At 35.6% G+C, this 17314-nt stretch overlaps 1 non-coding gene and 1 pseudogene across 1 annotated transcript; one reads left to right on the top strand and one right to left on the bottom strand.

The window, feature by feature from the left end:
* Positions 1-352: 352 nt before the first annotated feature.
* Positions 353-10145, top strand: LOC144297137 (RNA-binding motif protein, X chromosome-like; annotated as a pseudogene).
* Positions 4642-4748, bottom strand: LOC144297797 (small Cajal body-specific RNA 11). Its single transcript, XR_013364659.1, has one exon.
* Positions 10146-17314: the final 7169 nt, after the last annotated feature.

Here is a 17314-nt window from a genome sequence, read left to right as displayed (position 1 = left end):
AAATAGTTTCTCCAGTGTTCTAGTTCTGTATATATTTAATATACAGAATATATATATTATATATAATGAATATAATATACAGAATATAATATATACTATATTATATAATAATAATATACAGAATATATATATACAGAATAATATACAGAATATATATTATATTATATATAATGAATATAATATACAGAATATAATATATATTATATTATATATAATGCTTTAAAAATATATAATGCTTTTATAATGCTTTTATAATGTTATATATATAATCCTTTTTAAAGATTTATTTATTTATCTTAGGGGAGAGAGCAAGAGTGCACAAGTGAGCACATGCATGGTGGGGAAGGGCTGAGGGAGAGGAAGAGAAAGGGTGTTTTTTAAAAATTTTTATTTAAATTCAATTAACATGTAATGTATTACTGGTTTCAGAGGCAGAGGTGCTTGATTCATTGGTCTTATATAATACCCAGTGCTCATGACATCACATGCCCTCCTTAATGTTCATCACCCAATTATGCCGTCCCCCCTCCCTCCAGCGACCCTCAGTTTCTTTCCTATGATTAACAGTCTCTTATGGTTTGTCTCTGATTTTATAGTCTTTTATTTTTTCCCCTCTTCCCCTCTGATCCTGTTTTGCTTCTTAAATTCCACATATGAGTGAGATCAAAGGTAATTGTCTTTCTCTGACTGATTTATTTTCTTTAGCATAATATCCTCTAGTTCCATCCACGTTGTTGCAAATGGAAATATTTCTTTTTTTTTCTTGGATGGCTGAGGAGTATTCCAGTGTGTGTGTGTGTGTGTGTGTGTGTGTGTGCGTGCGTGCATATGTGTGTGTGTATCACTTCTTTGTCCATCCATCCACGTTGTTGCAAATGGAAATATTTCTTTTTTTTCTTGGATGGCTGAGTATTCCAGTGTGTGTGTGTGTGTGTGTGTGTGTGCGTGCATGCGTGCATGTGTGTGTGTGTATCACTTCTTTGTCCATTCATCTGTCGATGGATATCTGGGCTCTTTCCATAGTTTAGCCATAGTGGATATTGCTGCTCTAAACATTGGGGTGCAGGTGCCCCTTAGGATCACTACATTTGTTTATCTTTGGGGTAAATACCCAGTAGGGCAATTTCTGGGTCATAGGTTAGCTCTATTTTCAACTTTTTGAGGAACTTCTGTACTGTTTTCCCGAGTGGCTGCACCAACTTGCATTCCCACCAACAGCATTCCCCTTTCTCTCTATCCTCTCCAACGTCTGTCATTTCCTGACTTGGTTAATTTTAGCCAATCTGACTGGGGTAAGGTAGTATCTCACTATAGTTTTTAGTAGTATTTCCCTGATGCCAAGTGATGTTGAGCACGTTTTCATGTGTCATCGAAACACGTTGAAATGTGTTGGCCATTTGCATGTCTTCTTTGGAGACATGTCTATTCATGTCTTCTGCCCATTTCTTGATTGGGTTATTTGTTCTTTGGGTGTTAAGTTTAGTAGGTTCCTTATAGATTTTGGGTACTAGCTCTTTATCTGGTATATCATTTTCAAATATCTTCTCCCATTCTGTAGGTTGTCTTTTGATTTTGTTGTCTGTTTCCTTTGCTGTGCAAAAGCTTTTTATCTTGATGAAGTCCCATAGTTCATTTTTGCCTTTGTTTCCCTTGCCTTTGAAGACGTGTTTAGCAAAAATTTGCTGTGGCCGAGGTCAATGAGGTTGCTGCCTGCATTCTCCTCTAATATTTTGATGAATTCATGTCTCATACTTAGGTCTTTCATCCATTTTGAGACAGAGAGTCTTAAGCAGACTCTAAGCTGAGCACAGAACCCAAATTGGGGCTCAGTCTCACAACCCTGAGATCACGACCCTGAGATGAAACCAAAAGTAGAATGCTTAACCATTTGTGCCATCCAAGTGCCCCATATGCTTTTTAAAGTATTTTTTTGTCAACTTATCAACTTTTATTGCTGTTGATTGATATTTTATTGCTATACAATTACTATCTTTTCCTATTTTCAGCAGGAAAGAGTATATATTAAGCATTATATTTTTCAGGATAACAATGAGAAATTCATTAACATGTCAAATTTCTTTTAAAATTATGATTTCTTATTAGCAATAACTATCACTTATAAGTTTTTAATCCTCACAGCAATTCTGTGATATAGATCTTATTCTCATTTCACAGATGTAGAAATTAAAAGTCAGTGTTTAATACCAGCTTAAGGTTACATGCCTATCAGTGGAAGAGTCAGGAGTTAAAACCATTTTGGAGCATACATATAGCAGCACTTGGTTATTCAATCAACCACTAATCTAGATTCTTCTGTGAAAGAATTTTGCAGATTTGATTAAAGCTGCTAATCAATTAAATTGATTGAACAGGAGATTATTTTGTATGGGTCTGAATCAATCTTTGGAAATCCTTAAAATATGCTCAGGTCTTCTATGAATTAGAGAGCCTCCCACTTGTGGTCATAAGCCTCTACTCCTGCCCCTGGAGCTGCAGCTGGCTCATGACCTTCTTTCCCTGACTTCTTGCCCAATAGGCTCCCTCCAGTGTGTAGCCAGTCCCTACAAATACATAAACAAAAAGGCATATATCTGTTTAGAGATAATATCTCCCAGTGGTCTCCTCTGGTTGAACCTTAACTAATACTCTTGCCTTCACTGCAAATCTAATACTCCAGCCTGAACTTTATTCAAATTCAGAATAGAAATGTGGGGAGGGAACAATGAGTGTAAAAATAGGGTGGAGGGAGAGAGGAGCCAAGGCTAGAGTCTTTATTATTGTATCTTTATGCCTTAATGTTGAAACACAGTTTCTACAAAGAATTCTTTTCCTGTCATTCAAATGTCTCATGTCTAAAATTACATATTTAATTTTTCATATTTAACATTTTTCAGGGTAAACCCTTGAATTTGAATCTAGAAATTTTGAATTACCAGGGAAAAGTTTTGCTGCTCTTAAATGCGTACATGAGAATTCTCCACAGATTTGTGTAAACAGTACTTTTCTGCAGAGCACTCTCTTATAACCTGCTCAATAGTATCCAAGCAAAACAAATTTCTCTTTTAATTAATGAATATTAGAATACAAAATACCTAGAAAATACTTTTATAGATTGAATGTTTGTGTCTGCCTCAAATTCATATGCTGAAGCCCTAACCTTTCAGTGTGGCTATATGTGGAGATGGAGCCTATATTATTATTTTTTTGAGATTTTATTTATTATTTGACAGAGAGCACAAGCAGGGAGAGCAGCAGGCAGAGGGAGAGGGAGAAGCAGGCTTCCAGAGGAACAGGGAGCCTGACATGGGGCTCAATCCCAAGACCCCAGGACCATGACCTGAGCTGAAGACAGATCCTTAACTGACTGAGCCACCTAGGTGCCCTAAGAGGGAGCCTTTAGAAGAAGTAGTTAGGGCTTCTACTTATGACCTGATTTAACCTTAATCCAATAGAATTCATTTCCTTATAAGGAAGAGAGACCAGAGTGCTCACTCTCTTTCAGTAGATAAGGAAGAGGTCATGGGAGTCCACAGTGAGATGGTGGCCACCTGTAAGCTAAGAGGACAGGCCTCAGAATAAAACCTATCTTGCTTGGACTTTCCAGCCTCTGCAATTGTGAAAAATAAATTCCTGTTTTTTAAGCCACCCAGTCTATGATATGGTGCCCTCAGCAGATTAAGAAAAATACTAAACATATATATAACATTTTACTAAAAAATATTAATAAATAAATTGTATGTTCTTAACTATCCCAAAAAGCATATACTACAAAAAAGTTTTTTAAACTTTTGATTTTCATAAGACTATCATTTTAAAGTATATTAAGTATATGCAGATAATGTAGTAAGCATAATAAATTTGGAAGAAAAAATAGTAGGTTCTGTTATTTACAGCTTTCGTTATTTTTTTTAATTTACAGCTTTCAATATAGGATCTGTCTGCTTGTCAATCTTTGATCTGAATAATGAAGGAGACTGTAGATTTCTGAGGTTATTAGCTGTGTTTTTGCTGTGTGTCTTGTAAAAAGCAATTATACATATGATCTGGAGCTCTCACTAAGAGAAGGCAATGAAGAAAAAAGACTCAAATCATCCCTTTCACCTTAGGAACCATATAAAGTTCTAATCAAGTTCCAACAGGATGGAGAATCTGAAAACTTGAACTCACTTTTTTATATACAAAGAGGGGTGAAAAAAGTAACTCCTAAAACTAAAAAGCAAAATCCAAGTTAATTATACTTTCATAAAATAGTGTTCCTACTCTAACTTTTATCCTTTAATTTGAAAACTATCTCTGACTTCCAGAGTGGTTAGGACAGTTTCCATGACACAAAATTATATTTAAAAAATGTGATTAAGATTTAATACGTGAACATATAAGAGTATATATGGAAAAATAGTTGATTAAATAGAATAAACAAGAGAATTGCTTAAACCCTAAATATGAAAATATTTAAAATGGATTTTCTGAAAAACTCATAATATTTATGATAAATTTGCTTTTTGGCTCATCAGCATTACATTTAAAACACATGCATGCACACACATATACACATTCAAGCTATTTGACTTTTTTCCCCCCCAGAAATAAGATTTTTCTAAAATCTTATCATCTTATCAATGATTTTTTTTTAAGTTGTAAATTGTCCTCTCTGAGAGTAAGCCCTATTCATAGGACAATCCCCCTAAACTGAGAGGGAGATTTCTGTGTATCTTGCCAGACTCCCATAAAGCAATGAATCATAATTCCCCCAAACTGGATTTAGATGTGAAATCTAAAATTCTTGACATTTGAGTGGACTTGAAATTCCCATCCTCCCTCAACATTCTATACTTTTTCTTTAAGAGAATTTACTACTTTTATTGATAGTTTTTTTTTTCAGATCATATAACTCCAAAGTGCAATTTTAAAAGAGTTAAATATTCTTCAAAGTGACTAACCATCATACCTGTAAAGTTATAAAGAAAAAATCCGGTTGTGCAGTAGTACTAGCAGCTTCCCTCTTCCGTTCTCGGACCCGGCGCACCCTCCCCCCCGCCCCCCCATGCTGAGCTGCTATGAAGCCCCTGCCTGAGAGCTCATAGGAGCTTGGAACGGTCATCACCCCTCCGACTCTAACCAGGGGGAAAAATGGTTGAAGCAGATTGCCCAGGAAGGCTTTTCATTGGTGGCCTCAATACAGAAACAAATGAAAGAGACCTTGAAGCACTATTTGGCAAATAAGGACAAATAGTAGAAGTTCTATTGATGAAAGATCGTGAAACCAACAAATCAAGAGGATTTGCTTTTGTCACCTTTGAGAGTCCAGCAGATAGATACTATGGATTCAGCCAGAGAGATGAATGGAAAGTCCTTATATGGAAAAGCCATCAAGGTAGACAAGCCACTAAACCATCCTTTGAAAATGGTAGACATGGACCACCTCCACCTCTAAGAAGCAGAGGCTCTCCAAGAGGTCTTAGACGTGGAAGAGGAGCAAATGGAGGAACCAGGGGACCTCCCTTGCGTGGAGGGCACATGGATGATGGTGGCTATTCTATGAGTTTTAACATGAGTTTTTCCAGGGGACCACTTCTAGTAAAAAGAGGACCATCACCACGAAGTGGTGGTCCTCCTCCTGAAAGATCTGCCCCTTCAGGACCAGTTCGCAGCAGCAGTAGAATGAGAGGAAGAGCTCCTGTGTCACACGGAAGAGATAGTGATGGAGGCCCACCTCGAAGGGAACCCCTGCCCTCTCCTAGAGATGTGTATTTGTCCCCAAGGGATGATGGATATTCTACTAAAAAGGCTATTCAAGCAGAGATTACCCAAATTCTCATGATACAAGAGATTATGCACCACCACCAAGAGATTACACTAACTGTGATTATGGTCATTCCAGTTCACCTGATGACTACCCATCAAGAGGCTATAGTGATAGAGATGGCTATGGTCCTGATCCCGACTATTCAGATCATCCAAGTGGAGGTTCCTACAGAGATTCATAGGAGAGTTATGGTAACTCACGTAGTGCTCCACCTACACGAGGGCCTGTGCCATCCTACGTGGAAGCAGTCGCTATGATGATTACAGTAGCTCACATGACAGATTTGGTGGAAATCAAGACAATTACCCAAGCAGCCGGAGTGATCTCTACTCAAGTGGTTGTGATCGGGTTGGCAGACAGGAAAGAGGGCTTTCCCACTTCTAAAAAGGGGTACCCTCCTCCACGTGATTCCTACAGCAGTTCAAGTCGAGGGCACCAAGAGGTGGTGGCTGTGGAGGAAGCCAATCTGATAGAGGGGGAGGCAGAAGCAGATATTAAAAACAAAACAAAACTTTGGACCAAAATCCCCGTTCAAAGAAACAAACAAAAAAGCGGAACCATTTCTGTCATAACTACCCAAGGACCACTGAAAGGGAACATTGTGTTACTTTTTTTAAATTTCCTATTAAGCTCCCCTTCCATAATTTTTATGTTCTTGTGAGGGAAAAAAGTAAAACCTGTTTAATCTTATTTGACTTTATGACATTGCTTTCAATAAGCAAATGTTAAATGTGTTAAGACTTGACTTGTGTACTAGTGTTGTAATTTTTCAAGTTAAAAGTGTCCCACTTCCTATATCTGATTTTTCCCAGTAAATGAGGCAAAGCAATTCTAAGACCTTCTACAAACATCTAGCCTTCTAAAATGGAGAGGTGAATCCTTCTGCCTATACAAACAAGCTAGCTACTAGAGGGTGGTCGGGGTATGCTACTCTTAGGATTCCAGAGTGTCTTCAAATGGAAATCTCAATGTTCTCAGTAGTGAAAAACCTGAGATCAGATGCTTATGTAAGGAAAGTGCTATTCACCCAGTAAATCCAAAAAAGCAAATGGATAATTCTGGCCATATTTTGCCTTTCTGACATCTCCCTGGAAATCTACAAGAACCTCCCTTTCCCCTCTTCCAATAAGACCATTTAAGTGTGTGTTTAAGCAACTACAGAATACTAAATAAAAAGTTTGGCCAAAACCAAAAAAAAAAAAAAGAAAAAGAAAAAAATCCTTACTAAGTTTAAACATATGAAATTAGAGCATAATCAAATAATGGATGAAACATTTAAATGACAATTAAAAGTTTAAAAAATAATTTTGAGTATCCAAAGTGATCTTCATAAATTATATTTAAAAAATTAATAATGGCTATAACAGGGATTGTAATGGTGATATCTAGGTCTTTATATGCAATTAATTGCATAAGATATATAACTAATAATTATTCTAATGCTCTTTATAGCACCAAAAATATAGCAATCTTTGAAAGAGTTTAGGGGGAAAAAATCTCATTTTTTAGTGAACTACATAATTCAGGGAATTACATATCTATGGAATCTTTAAATCTCAGCATTGCAAAATATATCATGTTTATAGTTATTAAATGAGAAGCAAGGTGAAATACCAAACTGAAGTCCTAGAGACAAAGTGGAATAATTTGTTTCATTTATAGTTTGTGAATAGGTTAAAATTTAATGTTAGAATACTCCTAAGAATTCACATAGTCTACCATATAGATTATTTATGCTTATTAAAGAACCTATGTATAATATTTATTTAATATATAAAAACATATATGTTTATATTTTTTCTTTTCCTTAATCCTTATCACCTAGTCAATCCATTCCCCCAACCCTCTCCCTTCTGATAAACATCAGTTTGTTCTCTACAGTTGAGTTTGTTTTTTGATTTGTCTCTCTTATTTTTTTCCCTTTGCTTGTTTGTTTTGTTTCTTCCACGTTTGAGTGAAATGATATGGTATTTATCTCTCACTTGTTTCACTTAGCATTATACTCTCTAGCTCCATCCATATTGTTGCAAATGGCAAGATTTCATTCTTTTTTAAGGGTGAATAATATTCCAGTGTGTGGAATACCACACACCACTCTTTTTTCTCTATTCATCAGTTGATGGACACTTGGGCTATTTCCATAATTTGGTTATTGTAGGTAATGCTGCTATAAATATCAGGTGCTTGTAGCCCTTCAAATTAGTGTTTTTGTATCCTTTGGGTAAACACCTAGGACTGCAATTATTGGATCATAGGATCATTCTATTTTTAACTTTAGAGGAATCTTCATACTATTTTTCACAGTGGCTACACCAGTTTGCATTCCCACCACCAGTGCAAGAGGGGTCCCCTTTCTCCACATCCTTGTCAACACCTGTTGTTTCTTTTGTTACTGATTTTAACCATTCTGACAGGTGTGATGTGGTGATACCTCATTGTAGTTTTGATTGGCATATCCCTGATAATCTGTAAAGAGCATCTTTTAATCCATCCATCGGCTATCTGTATGTCTTCTTCGGAAAAATGTTTATTCATGTCTTCTGTCCATTTTTTAATTGGATTATTCATTTTTCGAGTGTTGAGTTGTGTAAGTTCTTTATAGATTTTGTATACTAACCCTTTATCAGACACGTCACAAATATCTTCTCTCATTCTGTAGGTTGCCTTTTGGTTTTCTTGATTGTTTCCTTTACTGCGCAAAAGATTTCTATTTTGATGTAGTCCCAATAATAGTTTGTTTATTTATTTATTTATTAATTTAATTTATTTATTTAGTCCCTTGCCTAAAGAGACATATCTAGAAAAAGTTGCTCTGGCCAAAGTCAAAAAATTTACTCCCTGTATTCTCTTCTAGGATTTTTATGGTTTCATGTCTCACAATTCAGTTTTTAATCCATTTTGAATTTATTTTTGTGTATGGTTTAAGAAAGTGGTCCAGTTTCATTCTTTTGCATGTTACTGTCCAGTTTCCCCAAAATCATTTGTTGAAGAGACTTTTTTTTTTTCAATTGGAAATTCTTTCCTGCTTTGTCTAAGATTGATTGATCATATAGTTGTGAGTTCATTTCTAGATTTTTAAAATTCTGTTCCATTGATCTATGTGTCCATTTTTGTGCCAGAACCATACTGTTTTGATCACTATAGCTTTGTAATATAACTTGAAGTGCTGAATTCTAATGCCTCTAGCTTTGCTTTGTTTTTTCAAGGTTGCCTTGGCTATAGTTGAGGTCTTTTGGGTTCCATACAAATTTTAGGATTATTTGTCCTAGCTCTGTGAAAAGTGCTGTTGGTGTTTTGGTAAGGATTGCATTAAATGTGTGGATTGCTTTGGGTAGTATAGACATTGTCACAGTATTTGTTCTTCCAATCCATGAGCATGGAATGTCTTCCATTTCCTTGCGTCATCTTCAATTTCCTTTGAGTGTTTTATAGTTTTTAGAGTATAAGTCTTTTACCACTTTAGTTAGTTTTATTCCTAGGTATATATTTTTTAAGATTTATTTATGATAGAGATAGAGAGAGACAGACAGAAAGGCAGAGACACAGGAGGAGGGAGAAGCAGGCTTCATGCCGGGAGCCCGACGTGGGACTCAGTCCCGGGACTCCAGAATTGCACCCTGGGCCAAAGGCAGGCGCTAAACTGCTGAGCCACCCAGGGATTCCCTATTCCTAGGTATCTTATTATTTGGGGTTCAATTTTAAATAGAATGTTTTTTCTTAATTTTCCACTTCATTATTGTTATATACAAATGCAACAGATACTTGTACATGGATTTTATATCCTGTGACTGAATTCATTTATCAGTTCTAGCAGATTTTTGGTGGAGTCTTTCAGGTTTTCTATATATATAGTATCATGTGTTCTGCAAATAAAGTTTTACATCTTTCTTACAATGTGGACACCTTTTACTTTTTATTGCTGTTGTTGTCTGAATGCTGTGGCTAGGACTTCCAGTACTATGTTGAATACAAGTGGTAAGAGTGAACATCTTTGTCTTCTTCATGACTATAGGGGGAAATCTCTCAGTTTTTCCACATTAAGGGTGATGTTAGCTGTGATTTTTTTCATAGATGGCCTTTATGTCCCCTTTAAGCCTATTCTGTTGGTGGTTTTTTATCATGATTGGCTGTCAAATGCTCTTTCTGTGTCTTTGAAATGATCATATGGTTTTTATCCTTTCTCTTATTGGTCTGATGTACCACATTGATTAATTTGTGAATATTGAACCAAACTTGCCACCCAGGAATAAATCCCACTTGATCACGGTGAATGATGTTTTTAATGTTGTTGAATTTGGTGTGCTAATATTTTGTTAAATATATATTGATATTAAATATATATTAATATTATATTTAAATTTAAATACATGTTTATATTTAATATATAAATATAACACATATAAAAGGTTATGGTCATTATTATTTCAACCCTTCAATTTTTTTCAAATTCTAGTTTTTAAAGGTTAAACACATAACTTTCATATGAAAATGAGTACATGTCAAAATGTATTTAGCATATTAATGAGCAAACAAGGGGTGAAGTTTTCAAAAAAAGTTTAGAAGAAACAGAATTATTTGTGATGACTGAGTAAAAGAATGGTGTGAGAGGACTATGAAATTATACACAAAGTTGAATTAGGTCTTCTGTGGAGAAAAAAAGTATCTTTGGTCAGCTCCATTTGCATCTCAATAGGGCAAAATTCATTAAAATGGCTATCAGTATTACAAAAGTTAATGTCTACCCCTTAGAGAGTAGGAAACTATCCTAACCAATAGTAAGTAACAAATCCAAAGGTCCAAAATCAGGAAATCCTTGGCTGTGCCTGTTAGACAGTGCTTCAGTATAACAGTATCTCCTTGTGATCCTAAATAAATTCTAGGGATTATTGTGGATTAAAAAACAAAAAGTTGGTCACAGTGTTTTGGCCAATTACAGAGATTTAGCAAAAAATGCTCATTGTTTCCTAATAGCATGTTCCACATTAGTTTTAAATAGCTCTTGCTATTTCTGTTCTGCAGAAGAAAAGAAAAAAATTTATCTTCATTAGGTTACACCTTCAGTATCTCTGTATGTGTATGGATTCTACTTCTTCAAGGTTCACAAAATATGCTAAAGTGTTCTCACCAGTGAGGAATTAATTGATCTATCATACTGCCTATGAAGCTGTGATCTTGAAGTCCACAGAAGATACAAGACCCATGTCTTGGAGGGCCATGGACTCAGATCCCAGACCTAAACTACAACTTTTGTTCTTTCATGGACTTTTAGGTCTCATTATAGTGGATTTATTCTCTAACAGAACATGGTCTTGGCTGTACAATTGATTTCTGCAATGACATCTCAAAAATGAAAATATTCCTATGAACTTATGAAAATAATTATGTTGCATTAAAATCAAAGATTTAATATTTGTTTCTGAAGTATGAGAACCAGTCTTATGGATTTCATATAGAAAAAAAAATACTACTTAATATTTCATTTCAGCCTGTAAAAGCATAGTCTAAAAAACAGTGTTAGAGATAGAAAAAGACTAAGAGGCTTCTTCATATGCCCATCGAAATTACCAATATTCCATACAAAAGATATATAACCATACAAATAGATTCCTTTATCCACTCATTCTGTTCTGTGTGGTTAATTATTAAAGAAGGGTAATATTATCTATCGAGATACATGTATAACTATGTCATGAGGATTTGATCAGTGTTTCCCCTGAGTTGAGTAGGAGTAGGATGATCAAGCTTTCTTTTTTAATGGAGAGGAGAGAGACACAGGCCTCCTCACCTCTCCTCCTTAAGATGTCTCCTTGTAACATTATTGTCTCAGTAAAAGTCTCAACCTTTTGATTTGACAATGCAAATTCTTAGTCCTTCTGACCATTGGAACTGTCGACAACCTTCAGAATTAGCTCAGGATTGTCTCTTAGATTATCAGAAGATAATCACAGGTGTATCATGTTATCTCCCAAGAAGATTTGAGAACTTTTAATTATTCTTTTTCCATTTAAGTGTGTAAATATGTGTGAAATTCTATCCAGCCTTTGTAGACATTTTCAGGATACCTTCACATGCATGTAAATATGAAATGGTTACTCACTAATAAATTTTGCTTTCTATCCCTCTTTGATACTGGTATAGAGGGTGTTTTGTGGGTTTCCTGATTGCCGGCAGGAATTGTGACATCTTCTGTAAGTTATAATATGTTACTGCTAACAAGCTAGCCTGCCCTAGTTTCATGGTTGCTGGCAGAACATACAACACTCTTGGGTCACAGACAAGGGATTGTTTATTACTCATAGGAATGCAAGCAGCATGAGCATCATGTTTACATCAGTCATCCATGATCACCACTTTCTAGAGGTACCAAAGTAAAGGGGCCAGGTGGATACTGTGCATACAGTGTGTGCATTATAGCTGAAGAACATGGAGTTTAGAAACCCAAGTCTTTTATAATAGGCCCCCAGGAAGTGAAATGAAATTTACTTGAAGGTGACACTAACTTTCTTAATCTGGCCTGTAGACTAACTTGTCCCCAACTGTGGATAGAAACACAGTCTTCCAAGTCCATTTATTATACAAATATCCTTGGAAAGATAATCCAGACAAAGACAGCCAGTATGCATGCTTGTAAGACATATAGAAATGAAAAAGATCCTTGGAGAATTGTCTTCTAATAAAGATGAGAAAATATTCTTCACAGTGAGTGCATTGTAAGTCTGCGGAGCCTTCCTGAAGGGTGTACAGTTTCTAAAATATATTAATAACAATTTATCCAAACAAAATTAACTGATTGATAACCACTATTTCAGTATTCTATCTTAGAAATTATCTAAGGCTGTGGATTGCACAAATGGACCTCTTAGTAAGACAAACTAAAAAGATTTTATGGGAATAATATTAGCTTTTCTAGTTAGGAAACTAATGTATGATACTTAGGATGCTCAGATTAACTAGTCTCTTCAAGAGAAAACAAACCCAAATATTATAAAAATACTTTTTACAGTTTTATTGTATACTGATAGGGAAATTATGGATTGCTGTGGATTTTTTTAATCCAAAATTAGCACACTGGTCTGATTTGTTCAAGATTCACTTTATTGACATTAATTTAATTACAGGTAAAAAATGCCTCTAGGCTAACAGTTTGGTGAGAAAGGTTTGTTTTTCAAAAAACACATCTTAAAATATCAAAAGTTTTGAGTCTTTATATTCTGGGAATATTAGAATTATGTTTGTGATGACTATTTTTTACTATTTTCTATATGAGAACAGACCTTATTTATTTTTAGAAGATTTTTATCTAACAAGTAAATATCCCCTAAAACAGGAAAATATTTCACACTTACACAATGAGAAGTAAACGCTTTTCTCAATTATAGACACAGAACCACACACACTTTGCAGCTTTACTTCACAATTTAGGATGTAGGTTAAAATTCAGAAAAACACAAATCACTGGTTCAGTTCCCAAAGTACTGTTCTTGTTTCCAACAAGCATAAAAGATTTTCTTAATTGATTTGAACTCACAAATAAACTAACAAAAAAGACCAGTAACTGAGATAATCTGTTATCTCTCAGCTATCAGAGAACAAATCTGTGTCTTTACCCATTACGGGTCATTAAATGGTCTAATCATTTAAACAGATTTTCATTTTTTGCTGTCCTATGCCAACCGGAAACAGAACCACATTTAAGAAGAAAATAAGACCATATAACAAGAGATTAAAATGCTAAAGAAACAAGAGTCAATAAAGTTAATTCATTGCTGCTTGGTATTCTTTCTAAGAGGCAAGGAAATATGTGCTTTACCTCCAGAACTCTCATAGTTTTTTAGAAGTCCAAAATATAACTCATATAAAGGGAGCACATCAAAGATTCATCAAAGATTCATTTCGAGTGTCCAAACTCTAAAGGAACTTGGGTTCCTATATATATATATATATATAAACAGGAGTATTCATGGTCATTAAATGAAAGAATGATGGGGGAAAAGTTGTGAAATTATGTGTAAAACTGGTGTGATGGTTAATTTTATCAACTTGACTGGACCAAGAGGTACCCAGATATTTGGTTAAACATTATTTCTGCATGCATGTGTGAGGTGTGTATATGTATCTGCTACTACCTCAGCAGGGGAAGATTTTAATAATCAAGTGAATAGAAGAACTTGTTCTGTGGATAGTAGTCTTTTTCCTCAGCTACCCTGTCATTGTTCAATGTGTTCATGAACAAAGTGGCCATGGTGGCAGGGATGGAGGTTATTCATGGGTCCAGCAGCATGGACCTCTACCATCACCAACTGTGGAAGGGGCAGTGTTTCATTCTTGCTGGAGGAGACACTTACCCTGGAGATGGATTTGGCTTCCCTGCATGCAGTGGTTCTGCCAAAAACTACCATCCATCTGCTTACAGAATACCTTATCTACCATTATGGTATTCCATACAGCATTGTTCCTGATCAGGGAACTCACTTCATAGCCAAAGGACTGTGGCAGTAGGCTCATGCTCATGGAATTCCCTGGTCTTACCATATTCCCTACTATCCTGAAGCAGCTGGCTTGATAGAACAGGGAATCACCTCTTAAAGACTCAACTACAGGACCAGCTAGGTGGCAATAATTTGTAGGGCTGAGACAAGGTTCTCTGGGAAGTATATACACCCTGAGCCAGTGCTCAGTGTATGTTCTTTCTCCCTCCCATAGACCTGAATCAAGGGGTAGAAATGGGAGTGGTACCACTACTAATCCTAGTGACCCACTAATAAAATGCTTGCTTCCTGTTCTTGCAACCTTTTACTCTGCTGGCTTGGAAGTCTTGATTTCAAAGGGAGAAATACTTCCATGAGGAGACACAACAATGATTCCGCTGAACTGGAAATTAAGTCTGCAGCCCAGCCACCTTAGACTCCTCATGCCTCTGAATCAACAAGCAAAGAAGGGAGTTACTGTGCCAGCTGGAAAAATTGATCCTGACTACCAAGGCGAAATTGGATTACTATTCTACAATACATGTAAGAAAGAATGTCTGGAATACAGGAGCTCTCTTAGGGCATCTCTTAGTTTTACCCTGCCTTGTGATTAAAGTCAGTGGAAAACCACGGTAACACAATCCAAGCAGGATTGCTAATGGCCTGCACCCTACAGGAATGAAAGTTATAAATACCAGCTCTGACCATATGACCAATTACAGGAGTAAGAACTGTAATAGTCATGAGCTTTCCTCCTGGTTTTGTTATATGTTTTTTTGTGTGTATACATATATATGTATATATATATGCATATATATAAAGGTATTTTCCATATATTTTTTTTTACTTTCCTCACTCTTATTTCCTTATCATGTAATGTAAGATGTATTGACTTTATATCATAATATTTATTGTTAATTTTACATCAAAATATTGAAATTATGGGATAATGAAGAGATGAGTAAGCATCACTCAAGGACTTTACCTTCTCTTCTGGGGAAAATACTAATTCATTTCTGGTTGTATGCAGGAGGGTTGTATGATCTTAGATGGAGTATGGACCTGTTTTTATTTGGAGAAGAAGTGTAGTTTAGGAGATGTTTATGGATGCCATGTTAAGATGGTGATTTTATGTGTCAACTTGTGTGGACCCCTGAGGTGCCTAGATATTTAGTTAAACATTATTTCTGAGTTTGTCTGTAAGGATGTTTCTGGATGAGATTAACATTTGAATCAGTTGACTGAGTAAAGGATGTTTCTCTCCCCAGTATGGGTGGGCATCATCCAAAAAGTTGAAGGCCCAGACAGCATAAAAGACTGAGTAAGAAACAATTCTTCCTCTCTGCCTGTGTCTCTGAGCTGGGACATTGGTCTTCTCTTGCCTCTGAACTTGGTCTTCAACTGGCACTTACACAATCTCTTGGGTCTCAGGCTTCCAGACTTAGACTGAAACTGTACCATTGTCTCTCCTGGGTCTCCAGCTTGCTGACTACAGATCTTAGATTTCAGTCTCCATAGTTGTGAGCCAATTCTTAATAGTAAATCTCTCTCTCTCTCCCTCTGCTTCTCTGTGTATGTCTGTGTATCTATCCCCATTATGTTGGTTCTTTCTCTATGGAACTCAGATTAATACAACTAATTAATGCCATACAAGTCAAAAGTCAATAAACAGCTAAAATTTTTGAGTGATAATACTCTCTATGGAGAGGAATAATGCTTCTTAACATGAGAAATTCATTTTTAAATTCATTGCTAATTTTTATTAGCCAGGAAGAATCTGCATTGCTATCAGATTTCTACAAGTTAGTTTAAAACCTTTACAGAGCTGTAAAATAGCCTAATTAAGAGCAGATGGCAAAACAAAAATGGATAGATACTTCTAGATAATTAGATAAGATTTTAATATAAAAACTGATTTCTTATTCGGTTTGATCCAAACTGTCCCTAATGGAGGAAAAATGTCCACAGTAAGATAATTCCTTTTTAATATTCAAGTTATATTATCAATGTACACTTTAAGCTGGATATTTCTGAAAGTTCCATGAGCATATATTACTATGCATATCAATAGTACACAGCTCTCTAGGTTACAGCTTAGACTCTGGAAAATTAGGTGAAATATCTCAAAGGTCTACAATAAATTAGCATTTTCCTATGTCATCTATCCCCAATTCCCTACTGTTCCAAAAGCTTAGGTTACATTAAATTTTACAAATGGTATTCATTTGTGAAATTGTAAGATGGTCCCTGTTTATGAGTTAGAAATTCAACATTTAAATCCACATTGAAGAGTCTCCAATTCAACAAATACCACTAGTTACATTCTTACAAATTCAAACAATTTTTTTTGTTGTTCTCCTCTTTTGTCCAAGATGTTCAATTCCACCAGAGCAAGAGTGGAACCCTGACTGTATCTTATTTTTAAACTAATCTTTTAAAATGTAAAATTTTAGAGGTTTTCTTTTTTCTGGAAGGAAGAAGACGAATTATAGATTTAGACATGAATTTCTAAAAATCATAGTTAAAAGTTCTAATTTTCTTTGAAGAGCAACACAAGTAAATTTTTGCCCAAATTAGGAGGAGGGGAGTGCATCTTCCTGATCAGATGCAGAATGTGCTTTTTGTTGCACTTATTTATGAGTTGCTGACGCCATTCAGAGGGACAGGATTACAGACATACAGGATTACAATCCTTACAGGATTACAGGATTACAGACCCACCGCCCCCTTCCTCCCACTGGATGCTTGTAATGCAGATTCCCAATCTTTGCTGCAGGTAGAATCACCTAGAGAGCGTTTTATAAAAATATTGATGCTTAGGATCACCCCACACCCCACACCCCACACAAATCAGAATCAATGGGGATAGGGCTCACATGTTAGTCTTTTTCAGAACTTCTCCTGATGATTCAATGTTTGGAAATACTGGTACAGTGGACTTCTTAGCTGCTAGCTTGTTTGCTTCTGACCTTTCCTCCTAGGGTTTTCCAATACTTTAAAATAACTGTTACTATAACTTTTAAAAACTAAGAGTCTTGAA

The sequence above is a fragment of the Canis aureus genome, chromosome 25 (assembly GCF_053574225.1).
Source record: "Canis aureus isolate CA01 chromosome 25, VMU_Caureus_v.1.0, whole genome shotgun sequence".
NCBI lineage: Eukaryota > Metazoa > Chordata > Mammalia > Carnivora > Canidae > Canis > Canis aureus.
This window is presented reverse-complemented; position numbering and strand designations above follow the sequence as displayed.